The sequence below is a fragment of the Stegostoma tigrinum genome, chromosome 6 (genome assembly GCF_030684315.1).
Source record: "Stegostoma tigrinum isolate sSteTig4 chromosome 6, sSteTig4.hap1, whole genome shotgun sequence".
Classification (NCBI taxonomy): Eukaryota; Metazoa; Chordata; class Chondrichthyes; order Orectolobiformes; family Stegostomatidae; genus Stegostoma; species Stegostoma tigrinum.
Genome location: NC_081359.1, coordinates 83,340,949 through 83,363,556, shown reverse-complemented (window position 1 = coordinate 83,363,556; position 22,608 = coordinate 83,340,949). Strand labels below are relative to the sequence as shown.

The window sequence follows — 22,608 nt, the reverse complement described above, 5'->3', positions numbered from 1 at the left end:
AGCATCACTTTACATTGCAAATCAGCTATCCAGCCAACTGAGACCTCCACAAGAGAACACTGATTGTATACAACAGCTGTTTCAAGCAAACAGCCTAATAACTGGGTTGTGAAGATTGTTTCTTAATTGCATTGGATTAACAAGGAAGATATTAATTCTGCCTCTCCTCCATTATAATCAGTTTCATTCAGTTTCCAAAAAGCTTCGAGTTTTATCTGTGGTGTAAAGAGTTAATTCTGCCTTTCCTGTAATAATAGATAATAACAACGTGCATAAGCATCTCTGTCATGATGACATCTGTTCTTATGGAATTGGGTTCCAGAGATGTTGTCTTTCAATTTCTTCCACAGATAGTGTGCATAATTAACAAAGATTGTTTGTGCTCACTGACATGGGTGTGAACTGCCTTCTATCAGCAACTTGGGTATGATCTTATTACATTCTCCATTCAGGGAAAAAACACAAAAGATCAACATCACCCAACTCACCTCTCAGTAGGGCAGCAGTAATCATTTTATATATAACAGTGACAAATGTAATGATGAGGAAATCAGTGACCTTGTCTGTTCTGTATTTTCAGCTGGAAGAGCATTATCAAAAAGAGCATCTTAAATGGAGTGAAAATAAATCTGGTGAATTGGAGGGTGATGAGGTGCAGGAGGAGGACAGCACAAAGCAACAGAGGTGAATGATGTAAACAATCAAAAATACTGCAGTGCATAATGGTAGAAGGTTATATATGAATTCAGGATACAGTCTCTCAACTGCAATATTTTACTGGTATCACTTCAATTTTTGAAGAGAAAGAATCACAATTACATGCCATGAACTGACAAAGCATTTTTTCATTAAATAGCAGTCTTGACATGCAATTAAATGTAATTAAAATACATGAATTTTGTATTCAAACAGAGCATGAGTAAAATGTGCCTGAGAAGCAGGTCAACTGCAGACACAGTGCTGCTGGGTAACTGCTGTGTGTCAGGAGATGCAGAAAGCAGAAGATAAGAAGCCATAAAATACCAATTTGCCAGAGCACTTTAGTCAATGCTTTATCAACGAAAAGCAGAATAATGTATGAAAAGCACTTACAGATAATGACTAAAAGTTTTGTATCCTCTTGCTTTGTTAATGAACAATTTCAAGCAATCTTTTCTATTCATAATGTTAATGTAAATTTATGCTTCCTTTCAAACATGTTTATTACATTTACAGACGCTTACAACCTGATGACTTTGCAACGTACAGTATTCTGTCAATTCATTTGAATTCCATAAGCATTAGTTTGGAGCTGCAAGTTGCTGATTATCTCTGCCATTATTTTGTGTGTGAATCAATGTAAAAACACAGAGAGCCTCAGATGTACAGGTTCAGTTAATAACTGAATGTGAGAAGATTGGTTTATGGTCTGACTGGTGCAATTTCACACTGAATTTAAATCCATTTGCTGGAACATTTACTCCATGGCAGAAATGGATTTTTAAAAAAATGCTAAATATTTCTCGCATGCGGTGTAGATTTGTGTCATTTCAACAATATGTGGGCCTTCCAAAGGAAAATTTATATAAATAAGTGGGCAGTATATTCAAAGCAGAGTTGGGAAACTGATGCCTGAATGAATTCTAGGTCTCGATATTGTGCATCACTGTGTTGCTCTTGTGATGTTATTTTTAAATACAAATGCCCTAATTAGTTAGGAGACAAGCCTGGCACTGAAGCTTCCTCCAGGAGGTGGGAGCTGGCTGCCTGGCATCTGTGGCACAAGTAGGAGGCAGTCATGTTGGATGCTGCTGCTGCCTTGCCAAAGAGTGTAGACAGCTCCTCACAGAGCCAACAGCATTGATAGGGATGAAAGGAGCTTTGCAAGAAAAATAAAGGTGCAGCTGTTGCACTACCGTTAGTCAGGCAATCAAAAAACAATTTCTGCCCTACTGCGGGCTATCTTCCTCCTGGAATGAGAGAGGTAGTTATTAAAGGTAGGGAGGTGTCCTAGCTGTGTGAGTTGGCAGAGCAGAGGGTATGCAGCATCAATGGTGTCAGAGTTGGGTGTGGGTAATAGTGGGAGTGGTACAGCATGAGCCTTGGTTGAAGGTTAATACAGTAGTAGAGAGAGAGTGAGTATTAGTTATCAGAGAGAGAATAGTGGCATCACATTGGCAGAGTGGAGAAGGTCAATAGTTCTAGCCACGGGCAATGCAGGGTTACAGGTACAGGGTAGAGGGTGAGGCTGGGTGTGATGCTCTTTGGAGAGTCAGTGTGGACCTGTTGGGCCGAATGGCCTGTTTCAACCCTGAAGGGATTGTAGGATTATGATTCTACCATTCTATGATTTTTTTCCCACAGTGCCGGCCATTCTTACATATGCCTGAGACTGCACTAAGACAAGTGACAACCTCAGAATGGGACAGAATGGTCTGATGTTGTGGCCTGCACTGTTGGTCCGAGGACATGAGGCCTGTGCACCATCAGGACCTCCAGGTCTCTGCCCACAAAGCAGGTTGACAAATTTTCCTTCTCCGCCATGTTCAGACCAACTGCCATGAATTATGCAGGACTGTCTGGCCTGACAGTGCTTTTATGGCAGGCCAGCCTTTTAAAGGTAGCATTGGTGCCAGGGATGTCAGTCAATTTGGGGTTATCCTGGCAGTGGTGAGTTTTTATGGGAATGATGCATGGTGAAATGGCTATAGAATCAGGTTAGAGGGACGAAATGAGATAGGACAGACCGTTAAATTTGTAAGTTCATAAGATACATCGAGAAAACCTTCTCAGCCTTGTGATGAAATATACTTCAAAAAAAGTGACATGAATTGGCACTTTAGCCAAAGTTCATAATATCAGCCTATTGCTGCAAACTTTAAACTTGAGATGTTGCTTGTGAGTCAGTGCATGTCATTGTGCAAAGGACTCATTGGTGAATAGAACTTGGTTTAGTCGATAATAGGACTTTCCAATCATGTCCCTGTCCCATCATAAGAATGAAATGCGCTGCACTATCTCTCCTTTTCTTCCCTGGCTTATTTTCAGCCTTTATCCTTCAATAACTTAGCTCAATTGCCCTATGGACCTGCCTTTGTATGGTTCCCCTTTGTCAACAATTCATCAATCTCCGGAAATAAACTTAAGATAATAAAGTGTGAAGCTGGATGAACACAGCAGGCCAAGCAGCATCTCAGGAGCACAAAAGCTGACATTTCGGGCCTAGACCCTTCATCAGAGAGGGGGATGGGGTGAGGGTTCTGGAATAAATAGGGAGAGAAGGGGAGGCGGACCGAAGATGGAGAGAAAAGAAGATAGGTGGAGAGGAGAGTATAGGTGGGGAGGTAGGGAGGGGATAGGTCAGTCCAGGGAAGATGGACAGGTCAAGGAGGTGGGATGAGGTTAGTAGGTAGGAAATTGAGGTGTGGCTTGGGGTGGGAGGAAGGGATGGGTGAGAGGAAGAACAGGTTAGGGAGGCAGAGACAGGCTGGGTTGGTTTTGGGATGCAGTGGGTGGAGGGGATGAGCTGGGTTAGTTGTGTGATGCAGTGGGGGGAGGGGACGAACTGGGCTGGTTTTGGGATGTGGTGGGGGAAGGGGAGATTTTGAAGATGGTGAAGTCCACATTGATGCCATTGGGCTGCAGGGTTCCCAAGCGGAATATGGGTTTCTGTTCCTGCAACCTACGGGTGGCATCATTGTCGCACTGCAGGAGGCCCATGATGGACATGTCATCTAAAGAATGGGAGGGGAAGTGGAAATGGTTTGCGACTGGGAGGTGCAGTTGTTTATTGCGAAATGAGCAGAGGTGTCCTGCAAAGTGGTCCCCAAGCCTCCGCTTGGTTTCCCCAAAGTAGAGGAAGCCACACTGGGTACAATGGATACAGTATACCACATTGGCAGATGTGCAGGTGAACCTCTCCTTAATATGGAAAGCCATCTTGGGGCCTGGGATAGGGGTGAGGGAGGAGGTGTGGGGGCAAGTGTAGCATTTCCTGCGGTTGCAGGGGAAGGTGCTGGGTGTGGTGGGGTTGGAGGGTAGTGTGCAGTGAACAAGGGAGTCACGGACAGAGTGGTCTCTCCGGAAGGTAGACAAGGGTGGGGATGGAAAAATGTCTTGGGTGGTGGGGTTGGATTGGGGAAACCAAGCAGAGGCTTGGGGATTGCTTTGCAGAACGCCTCCGCTCGGTTCGCAATAAACAACTGCACCTCCCAGTCGCAAACCATTTTAACTCCCCCTCCCATTCTTTAGATGACATGTCCATCATGGGCCTCCTGCAGTGCCACAATGATGCCACCCGAAGGTTGCAGGAACAGCAAGTCATATTCCGCTTGGGAACCCTGCAGCCCAATGGTATCAATGTGGACTTCACCAGCTTCAAAATCTCCCCTTCCCCCACCGCATCCCAAAACCAGCCCAGTTCGTCCCCTCCCCCCACTGCACCACACAACCAGCCCAGCTCATCCCCTCCCCCCACTGCCTCCCAAAACCAACCCAGCCTGTCTCTGCCTCCCTAACCTGTTCTTCCTCTCACCCATCCCTTCCTCCCACCTCAAGCTGCACCTCCATTTCCTACCTACTAACCTCATCCCACCTCCTTGACCTGTCCATCTTCTCTGGGCTGCCCTATCCCCTCCCTACCTCCCCACCTATACTCTCCTCTCCACCTATCTTCTTTTCTCTCCATCTTCGGTCCACCTCCCCCTCTCTCCCTATTTATTCCAGAACCCTCACCCCATCCCCCTCTCTGATGAAGGGTCTAGGCCTGAAACGTCAACTTTTGTGCTCCTGAGATGCTGCTTGGTCTGCTGTGTTCATCCAACTTCACACTTTATTATTTTGGATTCTCCAGCATCTGCAGTTCCCACTATCTCCGGAAATAAACTTTCTGTGTTTTGCCTTGCTATTCTCTTTAAACAGTGAAACCTTTCACTCAATGCCTTCTCATTAGTTTATTAGGTGCTGGCTCCTTGAATAATCAGTGGAGTAGCTTGAAACCTGTTCCTGAGAATGCAGACCTCGTTTCTACAGACTGGTGGATGACATGGTTTGCAAGGATCTAGTTTTAACTAACATTTGCTGAATAAAACATTTGACATGATGAGAAAAGATTTCTTGGTGCCAGACTCATTTCGGCAATGGTGCTAATAAAAGTACTGCCATAATTTAATTATACAGTACAAACACTTTGCAAATTTTGGTCAATCAGCAGTAAATTGACAAAGCAATTTTTCAACTCCCTGATGCTTTGGTCAGCAGAATAAAGTATTGTGTTGGCTCCCTTGGCTTGATGATATTCTCATAGCAGCAACAATGAAACACGATGGCATTCTGCAAACCTGCCTCGCATGTGAAGCCCATTTATTATAGTCTATCCTCAACTCTTCATCATAACAGCATTGGTGAGACTGGAAAATAATTAATGAAACAAGCCCATGGTTACTGTTGTCATAGCATTGCATCAATGTCTTTCCCAACCTGAAATGTAGTTCGTAAAATCTGAGTAATAACCCAAAAAGAAAAGGTCAGTCAAAGTGAATGTTAACTAAAATATGAAAGAACTGCAGATCCTGTAAATCAGAAACAAAAACAGGAATTACTGGAAAAGCTCAGTAGGTCTGGCAACACCTGTGCAAAGAAATCAAAGTTAACATTTTGGGTTGAGTGACCCTGCTTCAGAACAGGTCCACTTCAGGACGTCTCGCAAATGTACATAAAGTGAAACACATTCCTGTACAGAAGCTACTTCATACCCTTACTAAACAATCCTTTTGCTTCTGTTCTGCAAACACTAGTGGAACCCTGGACTTGCACGGCTGAAGTGTACAAAGCCTAAAAGCTTCTGCACTAGCATCACGTCTGAGGAGGAAGACTGTGAGTCTTCAAGGCAAAGCATTCGCATGCACTTTCCGTGAACACAGATTGACACTTGATGGGTATTCTAGTGACATTAGACCTGAGGACACAAACTGACAAGTTTATCACTGACATGCCCACACCCAATGAAAGAAGAAATGCCTGATGTCTTTTATGGTCAAGAACTATTGGACACCAGGCACCTGCTAGTCTTCTTGCAAAAGATGTGCCTGTTTACTTGTCCAGAAGTCACATAGTCAACCTGCAGAAAGGTAGGAGGGAACATCAAGCAAGTGTTCACAAAGACTTCGGTAGGCTAGAGCAAAAGTTGGAGGAGTATATTCATGTTCTCAGGAAAGACTGATTGAGGGATACTGTGTCCTGATTTCCAATTGCGTGATCTCAGAGGATCAGCAAAAGTCAATGGAACAAGGCACAATTATTCTAATAGTTTAACTAGACTTCTTCCATTGGCCACAGACCAAAAGCTTTCAAGACTGCAAGTCAAACAGAATCACAGAATTGTTTTAACCTAGAAGAAGGCTATTTTGTCCATCATCTCTGCACTAGCTCCTTGAAAGAGCATCATGACTTATTGCCACTGGTCTGCACTTCTTCCCTGTAACCCTGCAAATTGTTTCTACTTAATTAAATCATCTAATTTCCTCTTGTGTGTCTGCACTCTTGCAGGACATGTGCTCCTGACCCAAACCAGTTACTGTGTGGAAAAATTTGTTCTGTGGTCACTTGTTTTGCAAATCACTTTAAATTTGAGCTGCCTAGTTCATTTGCCATTTATGAAGAGAATGGATTCTCCCTCTTTCCTCTGTCCAGACTTCTCATGATTTTGAAAACATATATCAAATTTTCTTTTAGCCTTTTCCTCTTCAAGGAAAACAGCCCCAGCATCTTCAATCTTCATAACCGATATTTCTCATTCCTGAAACAATTCTCTTAAACCTCTTTTGCACTCTTTCCAATGCATTCATACCCTTCCCAATGTGTAACATACAGAGCTGTACACAATATTCCAGCTAATTTGTAACTGGTATCCTTTACAGGTTCAGAATCACTTCTCTGTTCTAGTATTCTGTGTTCTTATTAATAAAGTCCAGAATACAGTAAGTTTTATTAATTGCACGCTCCACTTATCCAGCCATCTTTAATTGTTTATGGCTATATGCACCCGACTCCCTACCATTTTTGTTATCATATCCTTACACACAAGATGATGCCTGCCAAGACTGGACTCCAGTAGTAGGTTTGGAGGAGTGTTGAAGCAAGGTAGTGTTTGGGGATTTATGCTGTGCACCTGACAGCCACTTTATGCCAAGATCGCATCAACACTTTCTTGACTCACCTTATTTGAGTTGATAATTGCTTATGTGCATAGGAAGAAGTATTGATATATGCTTGTCAGCTCCTGAGAGATTAGTTACATGAGCTGTTCTCTCGAATTATAAGGCCATGAAGTATCGAATACATGTTTTTTGGGGCCTTGTTCAGCTGTCATGTATAACCTGATGGAGAAAATAAAGATCCTAAGATGAGCTAGGAGATTAGAATAAGACAGGGCAATGGTTCACAAAGCCTGAGAGGCCAGAGGAAACTTTAGAGCCACTCACATCCAGGATGACAGAATTGGTCTCAGACTTTTTCTGTTCCTGGTATTTGACTTATATGGTTGAATATCAACTTTCTGCTTACTGTATCCAGATTACTCAAGGATTAACTTATTCTTTTCAATTTGTTAATATATTCAATAAAATGTTAACTTTTACTTTCAACTATAGCTCTGATACCATCACGAAAGTTTCAGTGCATGTATAAACTTTGCCCTTGACCAACATTATCATTAAAGCAGTTGAGAAACAATGAGAACTTCCAATTCTTGAGGTCTGAATGTTTGCACTGCAGTCATCCTTGCACTATAAATGTGAGTCACATCAGTGAGTGCAATCACTAGTGAGTGCAACTGCGTTGTCCTATACACTGACACAGTCACCTTACACTCTTCAGCGCACAGAATGAAATAAGCCTTCACTGTACGCATGCAGCGCCTGGGTATTCTCACTGCCAACATTTCCACTACTGTGGGATGGTAGTATAGCCAACGGTGGAAGTTTGAGTTCAATAAAAATCTGGAACGAAGAGTCTAATGATGACTATGAATCAATTTTTCGGAAATTAAAAACAAATCTGGTTCACTGATGTCTTTTAGGGAAGGAAACTGCCATCCTTAACTGATCTGGCCTACATGTGACTCTGAACCCACAGCAATGTGGTTGGCTCTTAGCTACCCTCTGAGCAATTGGGGATGGACAATAAATACTGGTCTAGCCAGTGATGCCCACATCCCGTGAATGAATACCAAAAAAATTCATCTGTAGCATCTTGACTACAATCCCCTAAGGTTGTAGCTTTCTGATGGATGAGTCAGTCACTCATTTTGCTGATTATAAAGCAGGTTCCAGGGTGTGGTACAATCATTTTGCTGGAGAATATTGTTCCATATCTTCCAATTTTAATAACTTTAACTGGTCCTATTGGGACTGTAAGAATGCAACAGATGTTACAATAATGCAATTCTAAGGACGTGAGACATATTATGAAAATAGCACTAATTTCCTTGAGAACATGTGTGTATGTGTCCAGGATTTGATACATGTAATGATTAAATTCCAGAGGAAGAAATTGGCGTAATTAGAAGAGAGATAACAAGATGTGGAGCTAGATGCACCCAGCAGGCCAAGCAGTATCAGAGGAGCAGGAAAGCTGACATTTCGGGCCTACGCTCTTCTTCAGAAAAAGAGTCTGAAGAAGGGTCTAGGCCCGAAATGTTAGCTTTCCTACTCCTCTGATGCTGCTTGGCCTGCTGTGCACATCCAGCTCTAAGCCTTGTTATCTCAGATTCTCCAGCATCTGCAGTTCCTACTATCGCTGGTGTATTTAGAATGGCAGCAATGCAATTATGCATTTCAAGAAGCCTGCAAATTCCAAGCACACCAGCAATTGTAAGCCTTGCAACTAGCTCTTTATTTCCTTGCACATTTTCTCACTTTCTTTTCTTCTTCTATTTGCCTCTAATGCATTGACATATTTTTGTAGGATGCTTTGAAGTACATTTGGATTTCACTTGCACATGACCATCATTCAAGTATAATCCTCGAAAGTGAATCTTGGCAGATTTAACAGTGGCAACACACCATTGCCAAACATGATTTAGCTTCCCCTGAAATCCTCACTTGAGTCCTGAGGAAGAGGGCCAGATGAAATGCAACTAAAAACAGTTGAAGAGATAAAGGTTCAAAATTTAGAATCGAACAGTGAGATGCTTTGCAATTTTTAATTATGTGCGAAATATTAATACGAAATGACTGAAACATTATTCCTGCAATGATAATGTTAGTTCACCATCCATAGTGAAGGATATTTTACAGTTGAAATTCTTGAGGATTTAGTCGGATACTAGAATGATAGTAAAATGCTGGATATTATGTAGCTTGGCTTTAAGAAAGGAGCTGATATGATTTCTCAAACGAGATTTGTAACTGAAGTGAAAACACTTGGGCTAATGTGGGAAGTTGTAAATTGGATACCACTTTGGGCCAGATGAACCAAACAAATGATAGTAATCAATAGCAGTAATTATAATTGGACAGTTGTGAGTTCTGTTGTACCTCAGGGATCAATTCTGGGAATTCAGTGGTTTGCATTGGCTAATTAATTTGATCTAAACATTGATAAGTAGGATGTTTACATCTCTAGGTAATGGTAAGTTATTGAGAAAAGCAGACTGTTTGGAAGAAATTATAGATGTTTTGAAAATATGTAGGCTCTGAATATGTAGGCTCTTGGTGCAGTGGGATCGATATGGCAAAATAGGACAGATGTTTGTTGAAATCATGGAAGAGTGGGCCAGACAAAAATCCCTCATCTGTTAATGCTGGAGGAAACAAAGGTTGGAGCTCTGCCAGCAGGAGACCAGATGCACTGTAGGCGATGGGTTGAAAGATTCAAGAATGTAGAACTAGAACATAATCCTGTAATAATCATGGGCGACCTTAATTTTCATATCCATTGGATATATCAAATTGGCAAAGGCAGCTTGGCGGACAAATATATTCAGGATCAATATGTTCTGAAATGATTATTTTACACTGGTAATGTTTATTGAGGTAGGATAAATGAATTAACTCATGGAAAATACTTCTCAGAGTCAAAGTGATCTTAACTTGATAGAATTTCTGATAAGTTTCATAATGTGGATTTGAAGTCGGCATAAACTTGAATAAAGTTAATTGCAAGTACATGAGAACAGATTTGGTTCTGGACTGGGTGAGTATGTTATAAGATAAGATGGTATAGAGAAACCATGCCAGACCTTTTTTTTTAATTCATTCAGGTGCTGTGGTCTTTGCTGGATGGTTAGATTCTCTCTTGGTGGGCAATGTCATTGTCTGATGCTTGCTATTTGTCAATCCAAATCTGGATATTGTCTAGGTGTTGTCACATTTGCACATGGACAACATCATTACCTGAGGACTCACAAATGGTGTAGCACATTGTACAATCATTAGTGAAGATTGCCATTTCTGATTCCATGATGGAGGGAAGGCCCACATTAAACTTCATTTGCCAACATTTTGCCCATTTACTTAACTTATCAATATATTTCTGTGAAATATTTTTATCACTCTCACAATCTGCCTTTCCATCTATTTTTGTGTTATCTGCAAATTTGGCCACAATGCATTCACCTCCTCCTCCCAAGTCGTTAATATATATATAAAACAGTTGCAGTCCTCGCATTGATACCTTTGGAAACACACTAGTCATAAGTCATCAACATTTGACCCCACTAGCAGTTTCCTTCCAATAAGCCAATTCGCTATCCATGCCAATATACTACCTCAAATACTGTAGGCTCTTATCACTTAACCTTTCGTGAGTTACCTTGTCAAATATCTTCTGGAAATTCAAATACAACACATCTACTGGTTCACTTCTATTTATTTCAGATTTTCTGCATCCTTTGTTCTTTGTTTTATTTAAAATTGATTCATAATTACCAAGGGGATGAAAGATTATCGGAAAACATGCAGGAATGGAGGCGTGAGGCTAAAATCAGATCAGCTGCAATTTTATAGAATGGTGGAGCAGGCTTGAAGGACCAGGATTGGAGGGTATGAGTTATAGGGAGAAGCTGGATGGGCTGGGACCTTTTTCACTGGGCCATAGGAGGTTGAAGGGTGACCCTGTAGAGGTTAATAAAATCACATGCGGCATAGATAAGGTGAACAGCAAAGGTCTTTTTCCTAAGCTGGGGAGTTTAAAACTAGATGGCATAATTTTAACGTAAGAGGAGAACGATTTAAAAGGGATCTGATGGGCAACTTTTACACACAGTGTGTTGTTTATATGCGGAATGAACTGGTAGATGCGGGCATGGCTACAACATTTAAAAGACATTTGGACAAGTACATGAGTAGGAAAGGTTTAAAGGGATATGGGCCAAATGCAGGCAAATGGGGCTAGTTAAGTTTAGGATACCTGGTTGGCATGAACGAGTTGGACTGAAGGGTCTGTTTCTATGCTGTATGACTCTATGACTCTATCTACCCTTGTTGAGACTCCCTCAAAAACTCTATTAAATTGGTTACACACAATTTTTCTTTCATGAGGTAATGTTGACTCTGCCTGATTAGATTATCATTTTCCACATGTCCTGTTATACTTCCTTAATAATTGTTTCCAATACTTTCCAGCAAAAGATGTTGGGCTAATCGGCCTACAGCTACCTGCTTTCTGCACTCCTGTCTTTTCCAAATCTCTGGTATTTCTCTACAATCTAATGATTTTTAGAAAATTACAACCAATGCATTCACTATTCCTGTAGCTACCTCTTTTAGGCTCATAGGATGTAAGCCATCAGGGCCGGGGGTTATCCTCCCTTTAGCCCTATTGGTTTGACTAACACTAATTCTTCCGTGACAGTGATAGTACTTAATTCTATCCCCCCACCCCTCCCCCATAACCCTGTATTCTTTAGTATTAGTAGAATGATCATAGTATCTTCCACCATAAAGATTGATGCAAACTGCCTGGTTAATTCCTGTGCCATTTCCTTGTTCCCCTAAATCATCTCTGCAGATTCATTTTCTAAGGGGCCTATGTCTACTTTGACCTCTCTCTTCCTTTTCATGTATTTAAAGAAGTTCTTAGTATCAGCTTTGTATTTTTCACTAGTTTGTCCTCATCATTTATTTTTGTCAGTCTTTATTATCATTTTAGTCCTTCTTTTCTGGATTCTGAGTTTATCCCAGTCTTGGGGCTAACACTGACTTTGACCTGCTTATTTGCTTTTTTTTTCAACTTAATACTCTCTTTAACTTGGTTAACCATGGTTAGTTTATCCCTCTCTTAGAATCTTTCCTCCTTGCTGGGATATGGTTTTACAGAGAGTCAAAGATTACTTCCTTAAATGTTTGCCACTGCTTGCTTACTATCATTCCTGCTAATCTATCCAATAAATTCATTTTAGCTAAACCTAATCTCATTTCTTGGTACTTCCCTTTATTTAAGTTTAACACACCTATTTAAAACTCAAGCCTCTCACTCTCAAACTAAGTATTAAATTCTATCATTTAATGATCACTATTTCCTAGGAGATCTTTCAGTCAGGAATCATTTATTAAACTTGCCTGAATACACATTGCCAGATTCAAGATAGCCTGCCCCCTGCTTGGCTGCATGACCCATTGTTCGAGGAAACTATCCTTCATGTTGTTCAAGAATTTGTTGTTGTAGCTACCCTTTCCAATTTGGTTAACCCAATCAACACGAAGATTAAAGTTAGCTATAATTATTGCTCTATTCTTTTTACATGCTGTGATTATTTGTTGATTTATAGCCTTTCCCACTGAATGGCTATTGTATGAGAGTTTCTACAGTCCTCCACCATTGTCTTCTTTGACTTGAATTTTTTTACATTCACCCAAATAACAATACATCACTTGAGCCTAGGTCAATTTTCACAAGTGTCCTCATTTTATTTCTTATTAACAGTGCTACCCCACCAGTTTTACCATTCCTCTTATCTCTCTACAAATATCCATCTATATGTTTTCCTGAATTTGCCTACACACGTCTTTGTTGTTATTGGTTTTCTATATCAGCAAGTGTTATGTCAAAAGCGAGCAAGTTCAATTTATCAATATATAGAGAAGACTGCAGTCACAAAACTTCCCTTCCCTTCTCTATCCACGGAGATCCACCTCATATTTCTCCAGTTTGCAAAACAGAGCCAAAAGACTGGTGGCATTGGATTTGTTTTAAAACATACACTTTGACAACTTTGCTTTGAACAAGATATGTGTAGCAGAACATGAATGATAGGAATTTATGGAAGATGAGGTATGGGATGCCAGCAAGATGATAGTTGAATTGGGATGGGGGTGGGGGTTTGGGGAACAAAGGCATGTCTAACAGTTTGAGTGAGGGCGGTGCTAATATGCAGGAGGGGCCAATATTGAGAGCTGGAGAGAAAAGGTTGAGCCCAATTCCCTCATGGCGACTTCAATAATAACAAACTGGGTTAACTTGGTTACTATTTTTTCCTCCACGCGTCTTTGCAACTCTCTATGGAGATACTGTAACAATGGCTAATGATTTTTGCAGGCTGCAGCTACTTGACAGATTTGACACAAAACACAAGTGGTCTTCTAATTCAAGTCCTTTAATTATAGTTTTCATTCATTTATAGATATTTTTTGGAGCTAGAGCGCATAATGATTCTCTCTGGGTTTTCTTTCTGACTTTTGCAAGAACCAATTGTGAATTATTGGCTCAGCACAACAAGGTATATTTGATTCTTTAAGATTATTTATAGCCTTTGCTGCAAAATTACAATTCTTCAATCATAATCCTTTGAATGAAATCAATTGAGGGCAGAGCTGGATATTTATAATCTATTGACCTGGAATTTCTTGTGATCTTGAGTTATTAGGACAAGCATTATTAGTGAAGGATAAAAAAATTAGAGGAAATAAGGGTGTGTTTACAATCTTTATATTGCACCATCATTTTCTGGGGCAGATATTCCCACCCAATCTTAGAAAAGGTAATTTTACTAGCTCTATCACAGACAAAACATTTAAATTTTGTTGCTGCAGTCACTTAGACTGAAAAATGATAGTGCAGATAAATGTCAGCCTTGCCAGCAATATCCATATTTCATGTAAACATAACAATAAAAAGTTAGCAACTGATGCACCGTCAGGTCAGTGACCTTTCATTGGAACCAGGAAAACAAACATATCAAATGGCTTTTCACCAAAGGCTTGCATGGGCCAAGTGCACAGCCACCTCTGTCCAGGCTGCCTTCATCAATCAGGATGGCCTGCTGTTTCCATCCACAGGGAAAAGAATGCACTTTTACTCTTGGACAGCCATCAGGAGAATCCCTGGGAAAGCATTGCTGAACCGGAAGGATAAAACCAGTAAACCTGTCAAAAGGGAGATGATGGTCCAACTTGGCTTGAGAATCCAATTGCGTGACCAGTATAATTCATTTCAACTTTTTCTGAATTGGTTTTTAAAGCTTTTTCACTGGTGAGTTAGATCTACATGGGTATGTTGGAAGGATGAGCAGTCGATGAGTGTGGCTCCTGCATTGCAGAGAATGAAGTACTCACCAGTTGCCTTTTAAATATGGCGTTCAGGAGGGATTAGGGAGAACCCGAAGACATTTTGCTCATACGTGAGGAATAAGAGAATGATCACGGAGAAGGTAGGGCTGATCAGGGATAGCATAGGGAACTTGTGCGTGGAGTCTGAGCAGATAGGGGAAGCCCTAAATGAGTTTTTTGCTTCAGTTTTCACTAAGGAAAGGGACCTTGTTGTGAATGAGAACTTTGAGGACCAGGAAAACATGCTTGAGCAGATCGAGATTGTGGAAATTGAGAAAAAAAGAAGAAAGAAAAAAGAAAAAACAAAGAAAAAAAGGACAGTATTACAGTTGCAGAATGGATGTTTGGGGATTCGTCAACTGGGGTAGTATGGGCTGAGGTTAGAAACAGGAAAGGAGAGGTCACGCTGTTGGGAGTTTTCTATAGGCCTCCGAATAGTTCCAGATATGTAGAGGAAAGGACAGCAAAGATGATTCTCAATAGGAGTGAGAGAGACAGGGTAGTTGTCATGGGGGACTTCAACTTTCCAAATATTGACTGGGAACACTATAGTTCGAGTACTATAGACGGGTCAGTTTTTGTCCAGTGTGTGCAGGAGGGCTTCCTGACACAGTATGTAGATAGGCCAACAAGGGGTGAAGCCACATTAGATTTGGTACTGGGTAATGAGCCTGGCCAGGTGTTAGATTTGGAAGTAGGTGAGCACTTTGGTGATAGCGATCACAATTCTGTTATGTTTCCCTTAGTGATGGAAAGGGATAGGTGTATACCACTGGGCAAGAGTTATAGCTGGGGGAAAGGCAATTACGATGAGATTAGGCAAGATTTAGGGAGCATAGGATGGGGAAGGAAACTACAGGGGATGGGCACATTAGAAATGTGGAGCTTGTTCAAAGAAAAGCTCCTGTGTGTCCTAGATAAGTATGTACCTGTCAGGCAGGGAGAAAGCTGTAGAGTGCAGGAGCCGGGTTTATGAAGGAAGTGGAATCTCTGGTCAAGAGGAAGAAGAAGGCTTATGTTAGGATGAGATGTGAAGGCTCAGTTAGGGCACTTGAGGGTTACGAGGTAGCCAGGAAAGACCTAAAGAGAGAGCTCAGAAGAGCCAGGAGGAGACATGAGATGTTGTTGGCAGATAGGATCAGGGTAAACCCTAAGGCTTTCTATGGGTATTTAAGGAATAAAAGAATGACAAGAGTAAGATTAGGGCCAATCAAGGATAGTAGTGAGAAGTTATGTGTGGAGTCAGAGGAGATAGAGGAAGCACTAAATGAATATTTTTCGACAGTATTCACTCTAGAAAACGACAATGTTGTCGAGGAGAATTATGAGATACAGGCTACTAGACTAAGTGGGATTGAGGTTCACAAGGAAGAGGTAATAGAAATCCTACAGAGGGTGAAGATAGATAAGTCCCCTGGGCCGGATGGGATTTATCCTAGGATCCTCTGGGAAGCAAGGGAGGAGATTGCCGAGCTTTCAGCATTGATCTTTAACTCGTCATTGTCTACAGGAATAGTGCTAGATGACTGGAGGATAGCAAATGTGGTTCCCCTGTTCAAGAAGGGGAGTAGAGACAACCCTGGTAATTATAGACCAGTGAGCCCTACCTCAGTTATTGGTAAAGTGTTGGAAAAGGTTATAAGAGATAGGATTTATAATCATCTAGAAAAGAATAAATTGATTAGGGATAGTCAGCACGGTTTTGTGAAGGGTAGGTCGTGCCTCACAAACCTTATTGAGTTCTTTGAGAAGGTGACCAAACAGGTAGATGAGAGTAAACCGGTTGATGTGGTGTATACGGATTCCAGCAAGGCATTCGATAAGGTTCCCCATAGTAGTCTATTGTACAAAATGCGGAGGAATGGGATTGTGGGAGATATAGCAGTTTGGATCGGAAATTGGCTTGCTGAAAGAAGACAGAGGGTGGTAGTTGATAGGAAATGTTCATCCTGGAGACCAGTTACTAGTGTGTACCGCAAGGGTCTGTGTTGGGTCCACTGCTGTTTGTCATTTTTATACATGACCTGGATGAGGGAGTAGAAGGATGGGTTAGTAAATTTGCAGACGACACTAAGGTCGGTGAGTTGTGGATAGTGACGAAGGATGCTGTAGGTTACAGAGAGACATAGATAAGCAGCAGAGCTGGGCTGAGAGGTGGCAAATGGAGTTTAATGTGGACAAGTGTGAGGCGATGCACTTTGGTAGGAGTAACCGGAAGGCAAAGTACTGGGCTAATGATAAGATTTTTGGTAGCGTAGATGAGCTGAGAGATCTCGGTGTCCATGTACACAGATCCTTGAAAGTTTCCAACCAGGTTGACAGGGCTGTTAAGAAGGCATACAGTCTTTTAGCTTTTATTAATAGAGGGATCGAGTTCCAGAACCAAGAGGTTATGGTGAAGCTGTACAAAACTCTGGTGCGGCCGCACTTGGAGTATTGCGTACAGTTCTGGTCACCGCATTACAAGAAGGATGTGGAAGCTTTGGAAAGGGTGCAGAGGAGACTTACTAGGATGTTGCCTGGTATGGAGGGAAGGTCTTACGAGGAAAGGCTGAGGGACTTGAGGCTGTTTTCGTTAGAGAGAAGAAGGTTGAGAGGTGACTTAATTGAGACATATAAAATCATCAGAGGGTTAGATAGGGTGGATAGAGAGAGCCTTGTTCCTAGGATGGTGATGGCGTGCACGAGGGGGCATATCTTTAAATTGAGGGGTGAAAGATATAGGACAGATGTCAGAGGTAGTTTCTTTACTCAGAGTAGTAAGGGAATGGAACGCTTTGCCTGCAACGGTAGTAGATTCGCCAACTTTAAGTACATTTAAGTCATCATTGGACAAGCATATGGACGTACATGGAATAGTGTAGGTTAGATGAGCTTCAGATTGGTATGACAGGTCGGCACAACATCGAGAGCTGAAGGGCCTGTACTGTGCTGTAATGTTCTATGTTCTATGATTTCTTTCCAGCCCAAGTATCTGTCGAGAGAAATTTTCAGTTTTTGACAATAATAGAGTTAGAATAATGCCTTTTTTCTCAGATTTGGTGGGTAGCTGTCACAGACATTTCCTGGGGCTTTTGTCCTGTGTTAATAATGAGTGTCTGAATAACTTAAGTTCACAGGAAATTCCAGGCCAATAAAATATACATATTCATCTCTGTCCTCAATTGAATTCATTTGTATTGTTATAATTTGGCGCAAAGGCTATAAATTATCATGAGGAGTCAAACTTATCCTGAGCCACGGTGTGGCGGCGCTGGTGTTGGATTGGAGAGGACAAAGTTAGAAGTCACACCACACCAGGTTATAATCCAACAGGTTTCTTTGAAATCATAAGCTTTCAGAGTGTAGCCCCTTCATCAGGCGAAGTGAGTGAGAAGCACACAAACACAGAACTCATGGACAAGGAGATCAAGGGCAGAGAGATCAAAAGATCATACAAATGATATCAGTGGAATGTCGAGTAATAAGTCTCTGCAAGTGATCCAAAGTGTTAGACATTGTGAGTAAAGTGTCAATGGCTGAATAACAAGCGAAAGGATGACCTATTAAAAGAGGCAGAAAGATAATTACATAAAATTAAAAATAAGGTGGTGCAGAGACAAACCAGACGACTGGAATAACATGATAAGTGTAAGAGTTGTATGCCGAGGGTCTAAGCAAAGTAGTGAGTGATTCAATACTGTACAAACTAATTAAATTAGAGGGATCAAAATAATTTATTAAGATGATGCTGTCACAACAGGGCAGTAAGGAAGATTTTAGATACAGGACGTTATGGTGGGTCACATGTAGTGCGACATGAACCAAGATCATGGTTGAGGCCATCATCATGGTTACGGAACTTATCTAGCAGTTTCTGCTTGGTGATTCTGCATCGTTGTGTATCTTAAAGGCCATCTTGGAGGACACTTATCTGAAGATTGGAGGCTGAGTGTCCTTGACCACTGAAGTGTTCCCATACTGGGAGTAAACATTCCTGTCTAGCGATTGTTGTGCAGTGCCCATTCATCTGTGGTTGTGGCGTCTGCATGGTCTCACCAATATACCAAGCCTCTGGGCATCCTTTCCTGCAGTGTATGAGATAGATAACAGTGACCAAGTCACATGAGTATCTGCCATGCCTGTGGTGGATGGTGTTCCCACGTGTGATGGTAGTATCCATGTCGATGATCTGACATGTCTTGCAGAGGTCGCCATGATAGGATTGTGTTGTGCTGTGTTCGATGCTGTCCTGAAGGCTGAGTAGTTTGCCACAAACGATTGTCTGTAAAAGGTTTGGTCGTTGTTTGAAGGCGACAAGTGGAGGTGAAGGGATGATCTTGGCAAGATGCTCGTTGTCACCAATAACATGTTCTTTTCTAGAGTCTGATTGTAAGCTCCAATACAAAACACTCAGGAACAGTTACTCACAGATCCAGGTCAATTACTGCAGATGCTCACATTATTTTCAGTGCTTTGAGCACCTTGTTGTGAGAACAATGTTCTCCTTTTCTGCAGTATGTTTTGGATGGGCACCAGCAAAAGGAATACATGCAAACATGTGCAGGATTTAATTGGTCAGGAAACTTAATCAAACTGCAGCCGGATATACCAATCATTCCTGTTCTGTGCTTTACTTTGGAACTCGTGTTATGTGATACAATTCTACCACACCAAGTACTTTTCCAATAAAGCTCCAGATCTCTAACTTTCTAATTTGGTGGTCCTTTGTTTACTCCCTTGTCTGAAAGGGCATAAATTTCTGCTAGCAGTTGCAAAATGATTCCTGATAAGGCATCAGTTATGTTAATAGTAGTTCTGCAGGATGAGAGTTCAGTACTTACCAGTCTGAAATGGTTGAGTTTGAATTTTACTTTAAGTGACTGTGAAAAATGGATGATGCTAATTTAGCTTACAAGTGCACATCTCTCCTGATTGTCATTTTGTGACTTAATTGATATTACCTGGTTTAGGCTGTAATCCAAATTCAAATTTACCCCTTCGAACTCAAGTTTAACAATTGCTGAGAAGATTCTCTCCAAGACAGGATCCATCTATCATCTAATGGCATATCAATGACATCACCAATGTTGAATCCCCACCACCGACAACCTGAAAGTGATCATCGACTTGACTCTGAATATGAAGAGCCATATAAATACTGTGGTTGTAATAGCTGGACCAAACTGAATTCTTCAATGAGTAACTCACCTCCTGCCTCCACCATCAAGCCAGGAATGTGATAGAATATTCTCAACTTGCTACTTCAAAGAGTGCAGCTCTCACAACAATGAAGAAGTTGTAGACAAAGCAGGGCACCTTGATTGGCACTTCCCCATAACCGACAACATTCACACCCTTCACCACTAACGCAAGATGGAAACAGTATGTATCATCTACAAAATGCAGAACAGCAATTCACCATGGCTCCTCAGGTTGCCCCTTCCAAAGATAAAACCTCAACGGTCTAGGACAAGGAAATCAAATGTAGAGAATACCAACATTACAAGTTTCTCTCCAAGACATACACCATGCTGACTTATTGTCATTCCTTCACTGTCACTAGTTCAAAATTCTGGAACTCCTGAGACCTACACGATATGGATTGCAGTAGTGCAAGAAGGCAAATCATCACCAACTTCTGAGAAATATTTAGGGATGGGCAATAAGTGCTGGCCTAGCCCATGTCATCCACAGCCAATGAATGAAATCATTGTTTAAAAAGTTCTCAAGGTTGTTAGATTCCAACCTATTTCATATCCCACATTCATTCTCAGGCTGGCAAGGCATCCAAAATATAATTAACTCACCAGCTTTGCTGCTGCAAAAATATGTGATGGATGAGTAATTCACAAAATAAATCGTATTAGTCAGGGCACACTTTCACTCCATATTTAATTGTTTTTGACTTTAACTGGGCTGTCATTTCAGCTGGACACTTTAACACTAAATTATGAGATTATGTAGCTGTTAAGATGTAGAATCATCAATGGTTGTTAGAGCTACACCTTAAAGATTGGCAGTGTTTTTCTCTTAGTCTTTCAATCTATCATTTGCTTTCATAGCAATTTCAAGCTGTGCTTTGTAATCTTCCCTGGCTCATAGACTCACTCCATGTTAGAGAAGATCACATTACTGTGAAATCAAAAGGGCTACTCATGGGAATAGTCATCCACAGAACACACTGTTCACACAAATTTCAGTGCTTCTGAGTGCCTTTGGGACTATTTATAAAAAAAATTGTATTTGTGTTTATGAAAGCAAAACGCTGCAAGTGCTGAAAATCTGAAATGTAAACATAAATGTTGGAAATACTCAGCAGGTCAGGCAGCAACAGTGGATGGAACTTTCCTATTTTTGGACTCAGTCCAAAATTGGGGAGGTTCAAATAGGAACTACAGCTGATTGGGATGTCAAAGTCTACCTGAAACTCTAGCAATTAGGCACAGAAGAGTAGCCAGTAGGCTCTCAACTGGCACCAGGACTCGGAACTAGGAAGTCCCAACCATTGCGAGTTGCTGGTCAATAGATACGACAGTTCCAATACACCAATCCCTGCCCCACACTGTTGGAGTCTCTGGATGAACGATTGAGCCCAGTAGAAGTAATTATTGCTTGTATTGTGATGGGTGGGTGTTTGTTGACCCAGGGTGAGGGCTGGGGACAGAGAGGCTTCCTGGGGATCAGAAGCAAGGGCAGGGGCATTGCTGTTAACAACCAACCCCCACCCATTGCCATATCCACTCCCTCAATCAGGCACAGATTAGTGACCGCACTGCCCCAACCAACTGAGGTATGGGCAATAAATGCTGCCCTAGCCAGCAACACCCATATCTCATGACAGAATTTTTAAAAACTGTTTTATACTTAAATAGAGCAATCTGAGTTTGTGAAAGGAGAGGCAGCAGAACTGCAAAGCAGTGACAAGTTAAGTTAAAGAGTCTGTAGAGATACAGTGACAGACATTTGGGGGATATTACAGAATACCCAGAATAGGTATATTACAAAGAGGAAAGAAACTTCCAATGGGAAGACTCACTATCCATATTTCATCAAAAAAACTAAAAATAGTTTGATAGTGAAAGAAAAATCATATCATGCAAAGACAGGTAAGAGGAGAAGGATACCTTCAATAACATTGTAAGAGCGTTTGACGATTACTTTTACATAGAATCAAGCATGGAGAGAGGATGATTTAATAGAATAAGAGATTCCAGGAGGACCTGTTGACAACTTTATTAATGCTCTTTATACATTGTCAGAAGTTTATGATTATGGTAATTTCCTACCTGACCTAAGTTGTGTCAGAATTGTCATTGGAATTTCTGATACATTTCTTTCAGATACGTGATAATCAAAAGACGATTTCACACTGGAAGGAGAGTTCCAGTTGGTAATAAAACCAAACCTGAAAACAGCACAAGAGAATAATGGGAACAGAAGTCAACATTACCCAAGAAGATTATCAGGCTTTGTTGGCTTTCTAAGACACAATAACACCAAAGCAACACACAACTGAACAGCAAAAAAAAATCAAATCCTTTGGCTCTCGAAGTTACAGTTTCAGATGTGAAACTAAAAACACAGAATCAATGTCCAGCTTTACACTAATGCAACTTTTGTGAGAAAGGGAGACATTTTAAGAGGAGGGCAAACTTTGAACCATAAAATTAATAATGGTTATTTGCACAAACATGTTCACACCTTAAGAAAGCATTGTTCGAAAAGATTCCAGACTATAAAGACATACCACTATTAGAATGTACATAATGCTATACCATCTTTGTAACTCAACCATTCCTGAGAGTAATAGATGACTCATCTAAAACAGATATGTCAGAGATCATATAGATGAACGGTCTGTTATCTCATTTCAACCATCATACTAGGGCAAATGTTACTGCGTTGTCAGAATAGTATTTTTAATATTAGTATATTTGTGAAGCTACAGCCATTTGACAGTGTACTGTATGGCACAGACAAAACACCACTGAAAATCAAAGAAATACTGACAGTACTGTTATAATAGAAAGGCTAATACTATGTGGAACAGATGTACATCATCACAAACCTAAACTTCTCGCTTCTAAACAGAAAAGCATGT

The 22,608-nt window shown here is 41.1% G+C and overlaps 1 long non-coding RNA gene across 1 annotated transcript in view; it reads left to right on the top strand.

Moving 5' to 3' along the window:
* Window positions 1–22,129, top strand: part of LOC125453614 (uncharacterized) — a 38,498-nt gene extending 16,369 nt beyond the window's left edge. Inside the window, exons 3-4 of the long non-coding RNA XR_007247789.2 lie at window positions 581–684; window positions 21,848–22,129. This is a non-coding gene — a long non-coding RNA (uncharacterized LOC125453614). The remainder of the gene's footprint in view (window positions 1–580; window positions 685–21,847) is intronic.
* Window positions 22,130–22,608: the final 479 nt, after the last annotated feature.